General features: G+C 40.6%; 1 protein-coding gene across 2 annotated transcripts in view; it reads left to right on the top strand.

Annotated features, from left to right (window-relative positions):
- Positions 1-13,775, top strand: part of PPM1B (protein phosphatase, Mg2+/Mn2+ dependent 1B) — a 61,110-nt gene that overhangs the window by 24,468 nt on the left and 22,867 nt on the right. For both annotated transcript variants that reach the window (XM_038131276.1, XM_038131275.1), the window contains exon 2: positions 867-1,011. The gene's annotated coding sequence lies outside the window, so the exon portion shown is untranslated. The remainder of the gene's footprint in view (positions 1-866; positions 1,012-13,775) is intronic.

Below are 13,775 nucleotides of genomic sequence, written 5' to 3'. Positions count from 1 at the left end.
GTTCATCCAGAGTGCTGTTATCAGTTTAAAATCTTCACTGTCACAATAAAATTTCTATTTCCCTCCTGTCCCAGAGAAAGCTAGCTGTTATCCAGAATTTTTCCCATGATAGTTCCTTCTACCAGTGTATTCTTAAGACAGGTACTGTAAGATGCAGTGGTTTATAAGAGTAAATATGTAGTCCCTGATCCATGAAGGATTTTGGCTGTTTGCATCACCTGTTCAAAATAATGGGTAGATGCTGTCATTGATCCACATATCTGAATTGTTGCTTATTCACTACTTGTGCATTTTAAGGTGAATTTCTAGTTAATTTTATAGAAACTATTTTTAAAGAAATGTAATTATTCGTATTACAGAGGGTCTGAAATACTTTTACAGTTGAAGCTTATTGCCTTTGTTTTAAACTCTTGTGCATTTTTTCACCTAAGGAAGCAGAATAAAGAGCTCACAAATTACACATGCTGCACATGGTGGGTTTAAGTCATGTCAAACACTCAAGGAGTGTACTCTGTCATCTGAGTAGGTGAATAAAATTAAGGCAGCACAGTGATGCTACCAGGCATGCAAAAGCTGTTCCTTCTGTTACTGAATTTAGGGACTTGAATGGCAGGTAATAGGCTGATGACTTTTGAAGTGCTTGTCAGTGTTGGTGAGGGAAATAAAGAAAAATATTAATCTGATACTTTGTTAGCATAAATCTGGAATATGGCGTTTAGAGTTTGCTGAAAGGTCTTTGCACATCCAGGCGCAGCTTTGGATCAAACGCTTCTACTTGGGAAAAAGTTGTATTCATGAAAAAATTAATGTACAAATCTGTTGTATGCCATCTGGAGTAGCTAACTACTTCCTTTGTTTCTTTCTAGGAAATACCAAAATAAAGCAGATGTTGTGTCCTGTACTGTTATCTCAAGGTTTTGCAAGTCATTCTGTTACGTGCTTCTTGGCAGCAGGAATGTAAACTAATTCTTTCAGCACTGAACTAGAACCTTGACAAGGTTAAAATTACAGGTAAGAACGAATTCTGCCACTTGGAAATTTATGGGAAGATGTTATTCCTTTGACTGTGTTTTTAACTTGCAATTTGTAATTGACCATGGATTTAATGGAAATTTCTGAACAGATTGGGTAAAGTGATGTTTTTTCTTCTTTAAATATATTTGAATTTTGCTTATTGTTGTTTTTTAATAGGGAGGAAATATAATTTCAAATACAGCTTCTTTCTGTTACAATGCGTAGCACTGTTAATAAATGGGGGACAGGGAAATGTAATTTTTCACCACCTAAAATGTCTGCTGACCAGATTTTGGAGAAATTATGTTCTCACATTGAAGACTGTGCAGTGTCAGTAAAAGTCATGAAGTGTTTTGCCCACTATGTGCTAAGATCAGTTTACTGTCTGCATGTGGCTTTTTTCCCTACAAGGTCTGTATTTCCTTAAATGTACTAACAGCAGCAGTGCTACTTAAATTACCCATCTTAATCAGTTACAGAAAATCTCTGAATTTCCCTTACAAGGTTCCCTGAAGCTTCAGCTTTTGAACCACCTTTTCAAGGGTAAAGGTTGATGGCTTTTTCCAGGTCAATGAAAATGTTTTGGCTGCTGGTTTTCTGTCATTAACTTTATCTGACGATGACTGAGAACTCTTGTCACACATTGTCACCTTCTTCTGATCTTGTGTATAGGGAACTAAGAGTCAATGTTCTTTGAATCCTTTTGAAAAAAAGGTTAAATACAATGCTGTAAGACCATAGTAATGGGAAAAATCCAGTATCAACACAAATACCTGTGATAGAGATTGCATATTTTGAGTTGTATGTTTCTGGAAGGTTTAGTTCTGTTTTTAAACTGGGACTATTTGTTTTGAAGACTGTCTTTGAAATGGGTTTATTGCATGCATCTGTCTTCAGAATGGTGATCAAATGACTTTTTTGAGTCTTGATTACATCTTTTAGTGTTTTGACAGGATGAGTTGCCTCTTTTCAGTAGTGGCAGGCAGGAGTCCAGACTGTTGGTCTGAAGCAGTCCTGTCTGTCTTTACTCTGAAGTTCAGTAATGGATAGGTTGTAAATCAGCAATCAGGTTTGTGCCAAGGAGGTGGTGTTGGTTTTTCTGCTGCTAAAATGAAAGAAGGGTTCCAATGTGGTTTGTTTTGAGGGTTTTTGTTAGTGTTGTGTTGATTGAAATGTTTTATTTTGCAGTGATGTAACATGTTGAAAAAAAGGCAGAACCTTTTATACTGTGGAAGTCACACTTTATTTGAATGGACCTTTAGCACTCATCCAGCCCAACCCTTGTGTCTGGCTTCTTCAGATTTGTGTGTGAATCAAGAAACCAGCCCTCAATTATGTAAATAAAGGTGTATTGCTTTACTGTGGTTTTGCAGACCTGCTGCAGAACACTTATTCTGGTGTTTCAGACCTGTTTAGGAATAATTCACAGATGATATGAATAAGTGATTTAATGCTGCCCTGTTCTCACAAAAGTGTGTCTGAAACTTTTTGTAAACAGACTTTGCAAAAGGTAAGAAAAGTTATCTTAAATGCCTAAATTTAGAGCAGGGAAGAACTCACTCCCAGTGACATAATGTGTCATGCTAATGACACATTTACACATGTAAAATTCTTCAGTTTTAATACTAGTAGTGTAGTGGATAAATTTTGGTTCTTTTTCTTCTAAATCTGAGGTGCTGTTTCTGTAGTAAAAACCTGGCTGCTGTTTGTTAGATTGATCGAAAAGGAGCAAACTAAATTTATCTCAAAATACTTGGTCCTTTATTGAATTTAGAGAACCAAAACAGCAGTTCTGCAGAGAAATAATTAAAATCTTTATTTGTGAAGGATCACTTCTATGCTTAGTTAATGTTTTGTAGTATCCAAGTGCCACCTGTGCATCCGTTTTGAACAGTGCATAAAGTGAGAACATGCCTATTGGCTACAGGAAATATGAGCAGGTATGGACAAGGAATTTCAACAAATATCATAGGATATGAGTCTTGTCATAGTATGGTCAGTAGGGATAGGCAGCAGTACAGTGCAGACTTCCATGTGGTATAATGAAGCCACACTGAGTTGCAGGGTTTGAGTTAAGGATAATACGTGATTTCAAGGAAAACAAATCTGGACCAGTAGTATCTGAATTAACCAGGTAGGCCTATTTCATTCAAGTGCTAGTGCACCAAATTTCTATTCCAAGAAAATGGTACAAGAGCATGAATGCTGACTTAGGCTGAGCTGTCTTTACTTCTAAGGCTTTAGCCTCCATCCTGTTCCTGGGCAGGTGCTGGCAGCAGTAGTCTGCTTTGCACTTGCCTGAGCCCAGCCTTGTTGTATTTGGTGAACCAGCCTGGCTATTTGCCTATTGTTACGTATTACTTTTTGTGTAGTTACTCTGTACCTCAGATAAACCATTTGCAGGTAACAAATGGGACTGAATTTCCCAGTCTTCTTAGTGTTTGGAGGAAGTCTTGGTAAAGAATAGGTGAATATGTTGCCTGAAAACCTAAGATAAGTGACATTAAGACATTGACAAGAGTAGTCTCTTTCTTACTGAGAATGACACTGCATACTTCTTCATTTAAGTCCCTGGCAGTGGTGCTAATCTGAGCTAAGGGCTGCTGATAATCATAAGTCACACTGGCAAACATGGAATTCTGTGTTACTAAGAAAATGTTTTTTAAACTTTTCATGTTTCTTAAACTTTTCATTTGGCCACGGAACTGTGTGAAATTGACTTCTGCAACTTGAATAAAAAGGAAGCTGCAATGTAAAGGTTCTGTGACTAAAAAAATACAGCAACCTGGGTACTGATGACCTTGTACTAAGTGCAGTAATTAGAAAGCTAGTATTAGAAACCTAGAAAGGTTTCTGTGAAGTTCATCTTGACTATCTGAGGTATGATCTCTAACTTGGTAGCTGTTGAGCTGCATTCCAGAAAAATAAGAAGCCTCAGCATCAAGTATGCAGTTTGCCCATGGGAGACAGATGGTTACCACATAAGCTGAGCTGAAAAATCTGTAGTTAAGTAGCATCATCCATATTTTAGTAAAGTGCAAGAAAGCAGACTATACAGCTAATCTCTGAAAGGACCACAAGCATGTTTTTCTTGTGTTAACATAGCTAGAAAGGTTATAGACCTTAACCTAGCTCCTGGTGCTCCTCTCTGTTTCTTTGTCTTTTCTGTTGAAGGTTACAGCCCCCTTGGATCTGCTGTCTAAGCTGCTGCCTTCCAAACCCACTGCAGTCAAAGTCACATAGTTTCAAAATACTTCAGCTAACTTTGCACTTCTTCAGTGAAACAGTTCAAAGAGTAAGGGCAAAAACATCTCAGCCAACAGTTCGGAAAGAAAAGAAATTGCTGGCACAATGTAGTGATGGGTAGCTGAGGCAGAGCAGAAGCGTTCTTGTTTTCAGGTACTGCTACTGACATTGAAAATAGGCATGAATATACAGCGTTAAATTACGCCTGTGATTGTTTTGTGTCTCCAGACCAATTTGATGTGGCTGAAGTTCATTCTGAAATCTTCATCTCCTTTGTAACTTGCTGGTTTAAAAGTAGTGTGGTGGGGGAACATTGTTTGGTTTATCTTTGTTGTTTGTTCTTTTCCCCAACTGTTGTAACAATGTTATGCTCAATTTAATTTAAAAATTGCAGTTGTAGCTCCTAGGCATGTATGCTACCTGGTAGTAGGGGTGGCTTGCAAAATTTCTTTGAATTCCTGGTTTAGAAGTCTCTTTGGCTTCTTTCTCAACATCCTGGCAGGAAAAGTTTTTGGTAGGAGGCTCTGTATTGGCATTATATGTTGATAGTTATTTTCTTTATATCAGTGTCTTTGGTCAGCTGACATCTTTCCTAAAGCCAACACCCATGGCCACAGATTACCTAAAACCAAGCCCAAATCCTCCAAATAAATCCTAGGAATAAAACCCAGGAATGGTAATAACTGTTCTTATGTGTAGTTCATTTTTAAGTGAAAATAAAATATCCAGATCTTATTCTTAGGTTGCAGTAATTTGTTTGGCAGTATTTGTAACTACATGGTTAGAGTAGCTGTTACAGCCAATCTCCAATAACTATTGGCCTAATGTGAATTCATGTAGTGCCAGTGTTTTTAAGGTCAGTAAGTTAGAAGCAAGACCAAGTTTTCTGGGATCAAAAATCAAAACTATCTGCTGTGTGTGTAGACAGATCTACTGTGTGAAGTCTATATGTGCACATAACACATGCTAGAGAGAGACTGCAGGGTGGATACAGAGGAGCTTTCTACCAAGAGTAAACTTTGATTATTTTTTTTTTTTTTTACTTAAACCAGAGAAGTTATTTCCTGCACTTTCCATAAGTTTTGAAATTGTTTGTCATGGATACTTTGATTATTTATATGTCATTTACATCTTTAATATCTAGTGCAGCATTTTTTCTTTTGAAATGTCATTCTTTTTTTATAGTGGAGCACATGTGCTTTGTAACAGGAAACTCTGGCACTGTTTCTTTTCCACATCACTGACTTATTAGAAATGACTAGCCTGTTGAGTAAATCCTTCTGAGGAAGAGACATTTTACAGTACACTTTTATGACCTAAGCCCAAAAGATTTATGTTGGACCATTCTCATATTATGGAAAGATACAGTATTGCCTTTGGGACTGTTAGCCATCAAGGTGGTATTAGTTTAGTTCTGATGTTTTTTATGAAACTGACATGTGATGTGAAAATTGTTTTATAGTATCTGCAAAAACTTTGATTATGGCTTTTAGACCTCTGTAATCTAATTATGTGTTGGTTGCTGTCGTGGTTTAACCCTAGCCAGCAACTAAGCACTGCACAGCTGCTTATTCACTCCACCTCCTCCCTCCCCAGTGGGATGGGAAAGAGAATCATAAAAATCAGAAAATTCATAGGTTGAGACACAGGCTTTTTAATAGGACAGGGAAGGAAAGAATAATAATTAAAATGTGCAAAACAAGTGATTCACAATGCAATTGCTTACCACTTGCCGACCAGTGTGAGCAGTAGCCCCCGGCCAGCTTTTCCCCCTGTTTATACATTGAGCATGATGTCATAGATTTTGGAGTATCTCTGGCCAGTTTGGGCCAGCTGTCATGGCTGTATCTCCTCCCAACTACTTGTGCCTCTCTGGCCTTCTTCATTGGCAGGTTATGAGAAGCAAGAAAGTCCTTGACTTAGTATAAACACTACATAACACACTGATATTTTTAGTTGTTGCTACAGCTTTATTCTCAACTGTATCCAAACCACAACTCTCTACCAGCTTTGAGGAAGACAATTAATATACTCTATCCCGCCCGAAAGCAGGGCTATATCCATTTGCATCCTACCAAGTCCCACACTTTCCAATACACCCAAGTAATCACTATCACCTTTCCTGTATTTTGATATATACACAGAGATACCATTCCCATACTAAATGGGCTATCCCTTCAAAATGTTTGTTGAGTTTTAGTCCATGGCTTTTGGCTTTGTCTGTTGTAGTAGTTCTTCAGGACAGGAGAGAATGTGTGTAGTGTTGGATTGTTTTATGCTGAAGCCAGCGCTAGTTCCATCACTGCTATGCATGTCTGGTTCTGTCATCAACATTCCATTCTTCATTAGGCTGGGTAATTCTATTACAATACCCTTGATATGGCATTCAACAACCGTAGAAGTGATGACCTGCAATATTTTATAGCAAACAACGTAATACAGTTCAAATCATTCGCTGTTCTTACCCAGAATCAAATCCCCCTTGAAGTATACGTCGGACTTCCCCATCCTTCTGTGTTACCCACCTAGTGCACCCAGTTCCCTGAGCAAATGCAATCTTGTGGATGATCGCTGGGTCTCCTGTTCAGGTTCTTTACCTTTTTTATTCTATGGCAAAACCAATTTACAGAAGGATTTTAACTACTTTTCACTCTCTCAAAAACTTCTGTTATTGAATTGCCTCACACAATATTGCCATCAATGTGTTCTAGAACACATTAAATGTTCTAGAGCTTTGCTTTGTTTCAGTACTGTTTAGATCAGTCCATGGCTAATAGTAGGTCTGTGTTTCTACCCCTGGAATAGTCGATTGCTGGGGTACTGGATGGGCCTGCACTCTCTTGCCGGTGGCTTGAGAAAACTGCACTAGCAGTATCAATTGTGGCATACTGCTTGGCTTGCCTCCAGTTTGTGTTGAAGTTCCAGCAGGTCTGGCACAGCGGGACTCAGAGGTGGCATGACTTCGTTCCGGCCGTGACAGTGTACTGTTAGTCTGCACTGGCCATATGGGACTGTTAGAGATGGAGTGATTCGTTCCTGCTGATCACTCCTTGGCTCTCCATATGACAAATCAACTTATGGATGGTGTCAGGGTGTCTTGGTTGGTGCGATTCCCTGGCCAATGCACCTTTGTGATGGCACCTGTTGTTCTTTGACCACACCAGAAGTGTCCTCCAGGAGATGGGGTGAGGTAGATAGATATTTCATCTCTACTGTCTCCAAGGCAGCTATAGCAAAAGCCCAGCAGTACTTTTTTGAGTCCTTGGAAGTACAACCTCGTGAGGCAGTCTAGGCAAAGGATGCACTGGAGTCTCAGGGCCAATCCCAATGGAGTGCTTTTGCCCCTCATTCCCTGTCAGGCTCACTTTTAACTCTGCCTCCAACGGAGTTAGCTGTTGGGATTGCCCTGCCACTCCAGAAACAGAGATGGTGCCTGCCCCTGTGCAGCAGTGGTTGCTAGAGCTTTTGACTCCTGTGGGTCTGCTGTGCGAGGTCATCCAATCCACACAGTCCACTAAACCCAGCTGTTTCTTTCCTCCACCTAGCTGGAGGCAGGGCCCCTCTAGTCCTGGCTGTAGTATTCAATTGTGGGCCTTCAGTTTGGGAAGGACGTTGAGATGCTTGAGCGCGTCCAGTGGAGGGCAACAAGGCTGGTGAGTGGTTTGGAACACAAGCCCTAAGAGTAATGACTGAGGGAGCTGGGGTTGTTTAGCCTGGAGAAAAGGAGACTCAGAGGTGACCTTATCACTCTCTACAACTTCCTGAAAGGTGGTTGTAGTCAGGTGGGGGTTGGTCTCTTTCTCCAGGCAGCAACTCAGAATGAGAGGACACAGCCTTAAGCTGTGCCAAGGGAAATATAAGTTGGATATTAGAAAAAAGTTTTTTACAGAAAAGGTGATCAAGTACTGGAGTGATCTGCCAGGGGAGATGGTAGAGTTGCCATCCCTGGATGTGTTTAAAAAAAGATTGGATGTGGCACTCGGTGCCGTGGTCTAGTTGAGGTGTTAGGGTCTGGGGTAGACTCTGTGATGTTAAAGGTCTCTTCCAACCCAGTGATTCAGTGTGATTCTGTGTATTCAGTATTTATTCACTTCTTGTAAATGTAAATCAGAGTCCCTTGAAGATCAGGAGTAAGCGTAGCCCCTCTGCTCTGTCTGGGGAACTGCCCACTAGAGACTGGAGCAGCAAAATCCTGCAATAACCCTCTCTTGTGATTTTCCTTGCTATTTCTCTACTCATGCCTCTAGGGTCAAGGTAGATTTTTCCATCCCACTTCCTCATGTCCTCTCTGTGGTCACACAGGGTGGCCTGTGCTGTTTGTGCTTACTTCTCATAGCCGGGACACTGGTCCATACAGATGGGAGAAAGGATGCATAAGCCTTCCTTGTCAACAGCCAAGCTACAGGCCTGTAGTGAAGAAGAGGCATTTTGTTTGTATTATGGGAGTTTGCCAGTTTGTCCACCATTTGTCCCTCTCAATCTTTCCAGGTCATGACTGCCAATGAGTTGGTGTATGATAATGGTGCATGCCATTCCACCACGTGGGTCGTGTACACTTATCTTCATCTGGGTCTTTGAATAACTGCTTGTTGTTATCATCCACATCATCATAAATCTCCTCCAGCATGGCTAATTGCCTCAGATACTGGGTGCCTCTATCCACGATGATCCACTTGCCCGGGTGGCATAACATGTTCCTTGAAGGAATACCTTTCCTTCATAGATGGAGTCACTTCCAGAGGCTGAGGGCTTGTGCCCATTTTCCAGTTTCTTGGTTAATGCCCACCTCTGTAGAATGGGATGCCAGCTTTTGGCTTCTCTGTCCTCTTAATTCCAGGTTACTGGGCCTGTTATTCCAGCATCAGAGCAACCAGGTGATGCCCTTGCCTGGATGAAGGTTGGAATCTTTTTGCATATGTCACAGCTCACTCAAGGATAGGGATCAGATGATTAACTGTAGATTTTATTTGTTCTGCCTCTTCCCCCACCTCTTCTCATTATAGCTCTGCTGCTTTATCCCTCACTAAATGAGCTCACCTTTGCATGTCTCTCTTCTTATGTGTAGGAGGGGCTGATACAGGCACGAGTTGGTGCTTTGGTTCATTCAACCACAGTGCCTGTCACTGGGGTTGGAGTAGCCCCTGTGCCCATCATTTTCCCATCACATCCAGAGGCCTTCTTTCCTTTAGGGGTACTGTACAGTTCTGCGCATGGCTCAGTAGGCCTGGGCCAGGCCACAGCATGTTACTGTGGGTTTTGCCTCTCTGGAATTTCCAGGGTGGCAGCATAGTTTCTCCAAATATTTAACTAATCTTTCCAGATTTTGCACTTGTTCAGGGCTGATGTTCCAAAGCACTGGAGGTGCCCACTGTCCTAGGCACTTGCCCATACTATCCCCCACACCCTGCCACTATCCAGCCTCAGGGCAAATCCCTGTGGGTGGCATTCTGAAAGAATTGTTGATCCTAAAATAAGGTCTTGAACACATTCAGAAGACACAGCAATAGGAATGCTGGTTTGAACATCCCAAGGATATTAAAAATTCCCAAGTGCTGTTTTAATTGGCCTAGAGAAGAAAGGGAAGACGAAGGGAGATAGATACCAGTCTCCCTCACGGATTGAGTCTCTGAGAAGAGGTAAAAGTTGTAATTATTAGTAGTTTCCTATAGATGGCTCCCAAAGTATGGAGATGTGGGCAGTGCCGAGTACAAATACCAGATCAGTTTCACGAGCGACAGTTCTGTCATATTATGAGACAGTGTTACAGAGTACAACATAACCTTAGCCCCGTTCCCATGGGTGACAAACAGCTCAGGGGGCAATATTTACAAGTCAAGTATTTTATAAGGCAGCTTTTACAAGCAGGGACGCCACACCAACTTGGGGAGCAAATACATCACCACTATGACCAGTGACTAATAGAATGAGTACTTATGAGAAATTTCTTCTGATACATTCTAGTCAGATTTGTCATTATCAAACCTGTTGTGCTCTGTGTTGGGCACCAAAAATGTCTGTCATGGTTTAACTCCATCCAGCAACTGTGTGCCACACAGCTGCTCACTCACTACCCTGACCCAATCAGATGGAGGAGAGAATCAGAAGAATAAAAGTGAGAAAACTTGTGGGTTGTGATAAAGACAATTCAAAGGGACAGAAAAGGAAGAAAATCATAATAATGAAAGGATTAAAAAGAAATGAGGCACAGTGCAGGTGCTCGTTGCTCACTGACCAATGTCCAGCCAGTTCCCAAGTGGCAGCCCTGGCCAGCTTTCCTTCCAGTTTATATATTAAGCATGATGTCATATAGTATGGAATATCCCTTTGGCTAGTTTAGGCCAGCTGTCCTGACTGTGTCCCTCACGACTTCTTGTTCCCCTCCCACCTCCTGGCAGGGTATGAGAGCTGTCAAGTCCTTGACTTAGTATAGCTAACAGTACTTAGCAACAGCTAAAAACCTCACTGTGTTATCAACATTATTCTCATACTGTATCCAAACCACAACGCTGAACTAGCTACTAGGAAGACAATTAACTCTATCCCAGCTCAAGTCAGGACAGCTCTGGCTTTTGTGACAGTCATTAAGTAAATATTTCTGCCTGTTAAATATAAATCTAAATTGAGAGAAGCATGCTTTTCACCTAAAGTAGCTGCCCATTTCCCCTTTATGATATAGTACAAAATAATGAATATCTATACCTGAGCAAGAAGTATTTGTCAATTTTTAAGTAGATCTTTGGAGGAAATCAGCAGTTGGGGTTGTTTGTCTTTTAAATGCAAACACAAGCTTGCGCACAGCTAATTTTAAGGCTCTTTCCTATATGGCTGATCTAATACCGAAGAGTCTTCACTGCGTAGCTGGGGCAGAAAGGATATAGATCATTAATTTTTCTTGCATGTCAGAGGACATGACTTTTGCCTTTATTCCTCAATACCTCAAAAGGCTAGATGTTTTTGGTTTCCTGAGTCTGAATTGTTGCCTGTGTTGCCTATATATGAGATAAGGACCTCAAGTAGGATTTCACTCTGGTAGAAAACATTAGAGAAAAATACAGGTTGGAACTTCAGGGAAGTGAGTCTTGGGTTAGATTTTTGCTCTGGGATGTCAGCTTTGGTTGGAGACTTGTTGCCCCGAACTCTTGGAAATGACTCAGCTATTGATGTAAGACTAGAGATGAACAATGTCCACTAGAGATATAGTTGGAGTCTCTGCTTTGGTAGTGTATTGCTCAGATTCAACTTCTTCATTGGCAGAGAGGGGCAAAGGCCAGTAATTTCTTCCTATAAAGTAATTTCTCCTCTGTAAAGGCATTCCAAAAGCCTTTGAGCCTTGATGATTATTAGTCCTTCCAGGCAGTAGATTAAAAAAAATAGATTATTATTGTTTTCTTTTTTTTCCAACCTTTTCCAGGGTTGGAAAGACTGAAAGGAGAAGAGAATTCTAGGGTTTCATTTTTGGTCTGAGTTATATATAGTGTTTTAAAGAATGGTCTGTGGAGCATGGGCAAGAACTAAGGCCTTCTCCATTTTCAAGAAAATTTTGGGAATTACAATAGACAGGGTCTTCCTGATTTTGAAAGTTTCAACTAATAATTTTATGTGGAGTAAATATTTTCACCACAAGGAAATTAATATTTTCTCAAACTAATCTGTTATTCAATTAAATTTCATACAAAAATGAGATATTTGGAAAATAAATCTCAAGACTGAAGGGTTCTGAATTTTTGAGTTTATGCTGATTAAAGCCATGACTGAATTACTGGTTTGCAGGTGGGTGCTTCATCTGTTCTTCTGCTGACTGTGTTTTATCTTGAGACTAAATGTTTCTCTACAAAGATGTTTGGGGCTTAATGCCTTTACTCCTTCAAGAAATGTTGAGATGGTTTGACTAAGAGGAAATACGATGAAGTCTTTGTTAAAAACTTGAACAGTGGAAGGGTGTACGTGCTTAAAATACATGATAGGAGTGAGTGATCAGTTAGCCCAAGGGCAGGCCTTAGCAGTAGATAGATCCTGGTAGGCTGGACCAGTGTCTTGATGGTAACCACAGGAGGTATAATCCAGTATCTGGAATAAAGTCGCCTTGTCCCTCTATACAGCCTGGCTGATGACTGTTGAGGAATGAGCTTTGCCAAAGAGAGCCCAGGGGTGGGTCCTGATGGAGAACCAGGACAAATGTGTTGAACATTAGACAGCAGTGTGTCTGAAGGGGGGAAAGTTTGGCACCTATCAGAAAAGGTGTATCCAGCATTCTGGGATGAAGTGATGGTTTTCCTGTTTGGAGCTCGTGAGGCTGCATTGGGAATGCAGTGTGGACTGCTCACCTCCCAGTACAAGAAAGGCACAGACATGGAGAAGCACTCTGTTACTGAGGGGCCAGAGCCCATGATGTGTGAGGAGGGGAAGATAGGAGTTTCTTCAGTGTGGAGGAGGAAAGGCCAAGCTGTCTTCCAACGCTGTTATGGGAGGGATAGAGAAGGTAATGCTGTGTTCCTCCAGGAGATGTGTGGTGAAAGCCTGTGAAGCAAAGGACACAAGTTGATTCCCAGACTTACTGATAGCAAGTCAATATCTGCATCCTTTATTTGCAATATTAAATGGGATATTTAGAATATTAAGAACATGATCTTGAGTAGTGTTGTTTTCTTATTTTCCAGTTTGTTGTAAGTTGTAAAAAAGTGAACCTACTTATGAAGCAAATAAAACTAAGGTGTGACACATGCCTTTGATGGTTGTTTTTTATTAAATTGTGTTTTGTTTTACGGATATAAAACACAACACAATACTGAGCTCACAGGCCTTTGTAATTACATAGGTTTTGATCTTCTTCCTCACTCAGTCACATTGTCTTCCACATTTTTGATTTTAAGAATGTAATGACATACTTAATTAAAGGAATTTCATAGAAGGTATGAAGTATTGGAGGGTATTTGGCATTTTGGCAACATTTCACTCCTGTGTGACAGTTTTACTGGTAAGAATGATTTTGGTGCTTTTAAAATAGTTTCATATTGTGTGTAATTTGTGAATAAGTGATTGTGAGATACAAGCATCCGTTCACAAGTCTCTTTTACTGATGTTAGTTGCACTATTAAATTATATGGAACTTGTTCAGCTCTTAACCGCAAACATTGGTTGCTGAGAACTCTGTTTTGTGGTGGTATGTTGCACTGTTTTGCTTACCCTCTGACACAGATTAATTTTGTCTGTTTTCAAAGCAAATCAGGTGTTTTGAGAGAAGAGGTTGTGCAAAGTTTTGACTAGGTATTGCAGTGATGGATACACTTTGTGTGTCCTTTCCGTCGATTCACAGTGTTACAAAAAACTGCTGAGCAACCTGTTGGGATCTTCAGCACTGCATGGAGATCATAGTCGCAGAGAGGTAGTGTGAAGTTTGGTTTATCTGTGTGTAGTCCCCTGTATACTTGTTTAGGTGAGGGGAATGGCGGGAGTAAGGATTAATTAATCTCTTCCTGGCCTGGCAACGAATTCTTACACTGGAATTAGATTATCAT

This window comes from Motacilla alba, chromosome 3, assembly GCF_015832195.1.
Source record: "Motacilla alba alba isolate MOTALB_02 chromosome 3, Motacilla_alba_V1.0_pri, whole genome shotgun sequence".
Taxonomy (NCBI): domain Eukaryota; kingdom Metazoa; phylum Chordata; class Aves; order Passeriformes; family Motacillidae; genus Motacilla; species Motacilla alba.
This window is presented reverse-complemented; position numbering and strand designations above follow the sequence as displayed.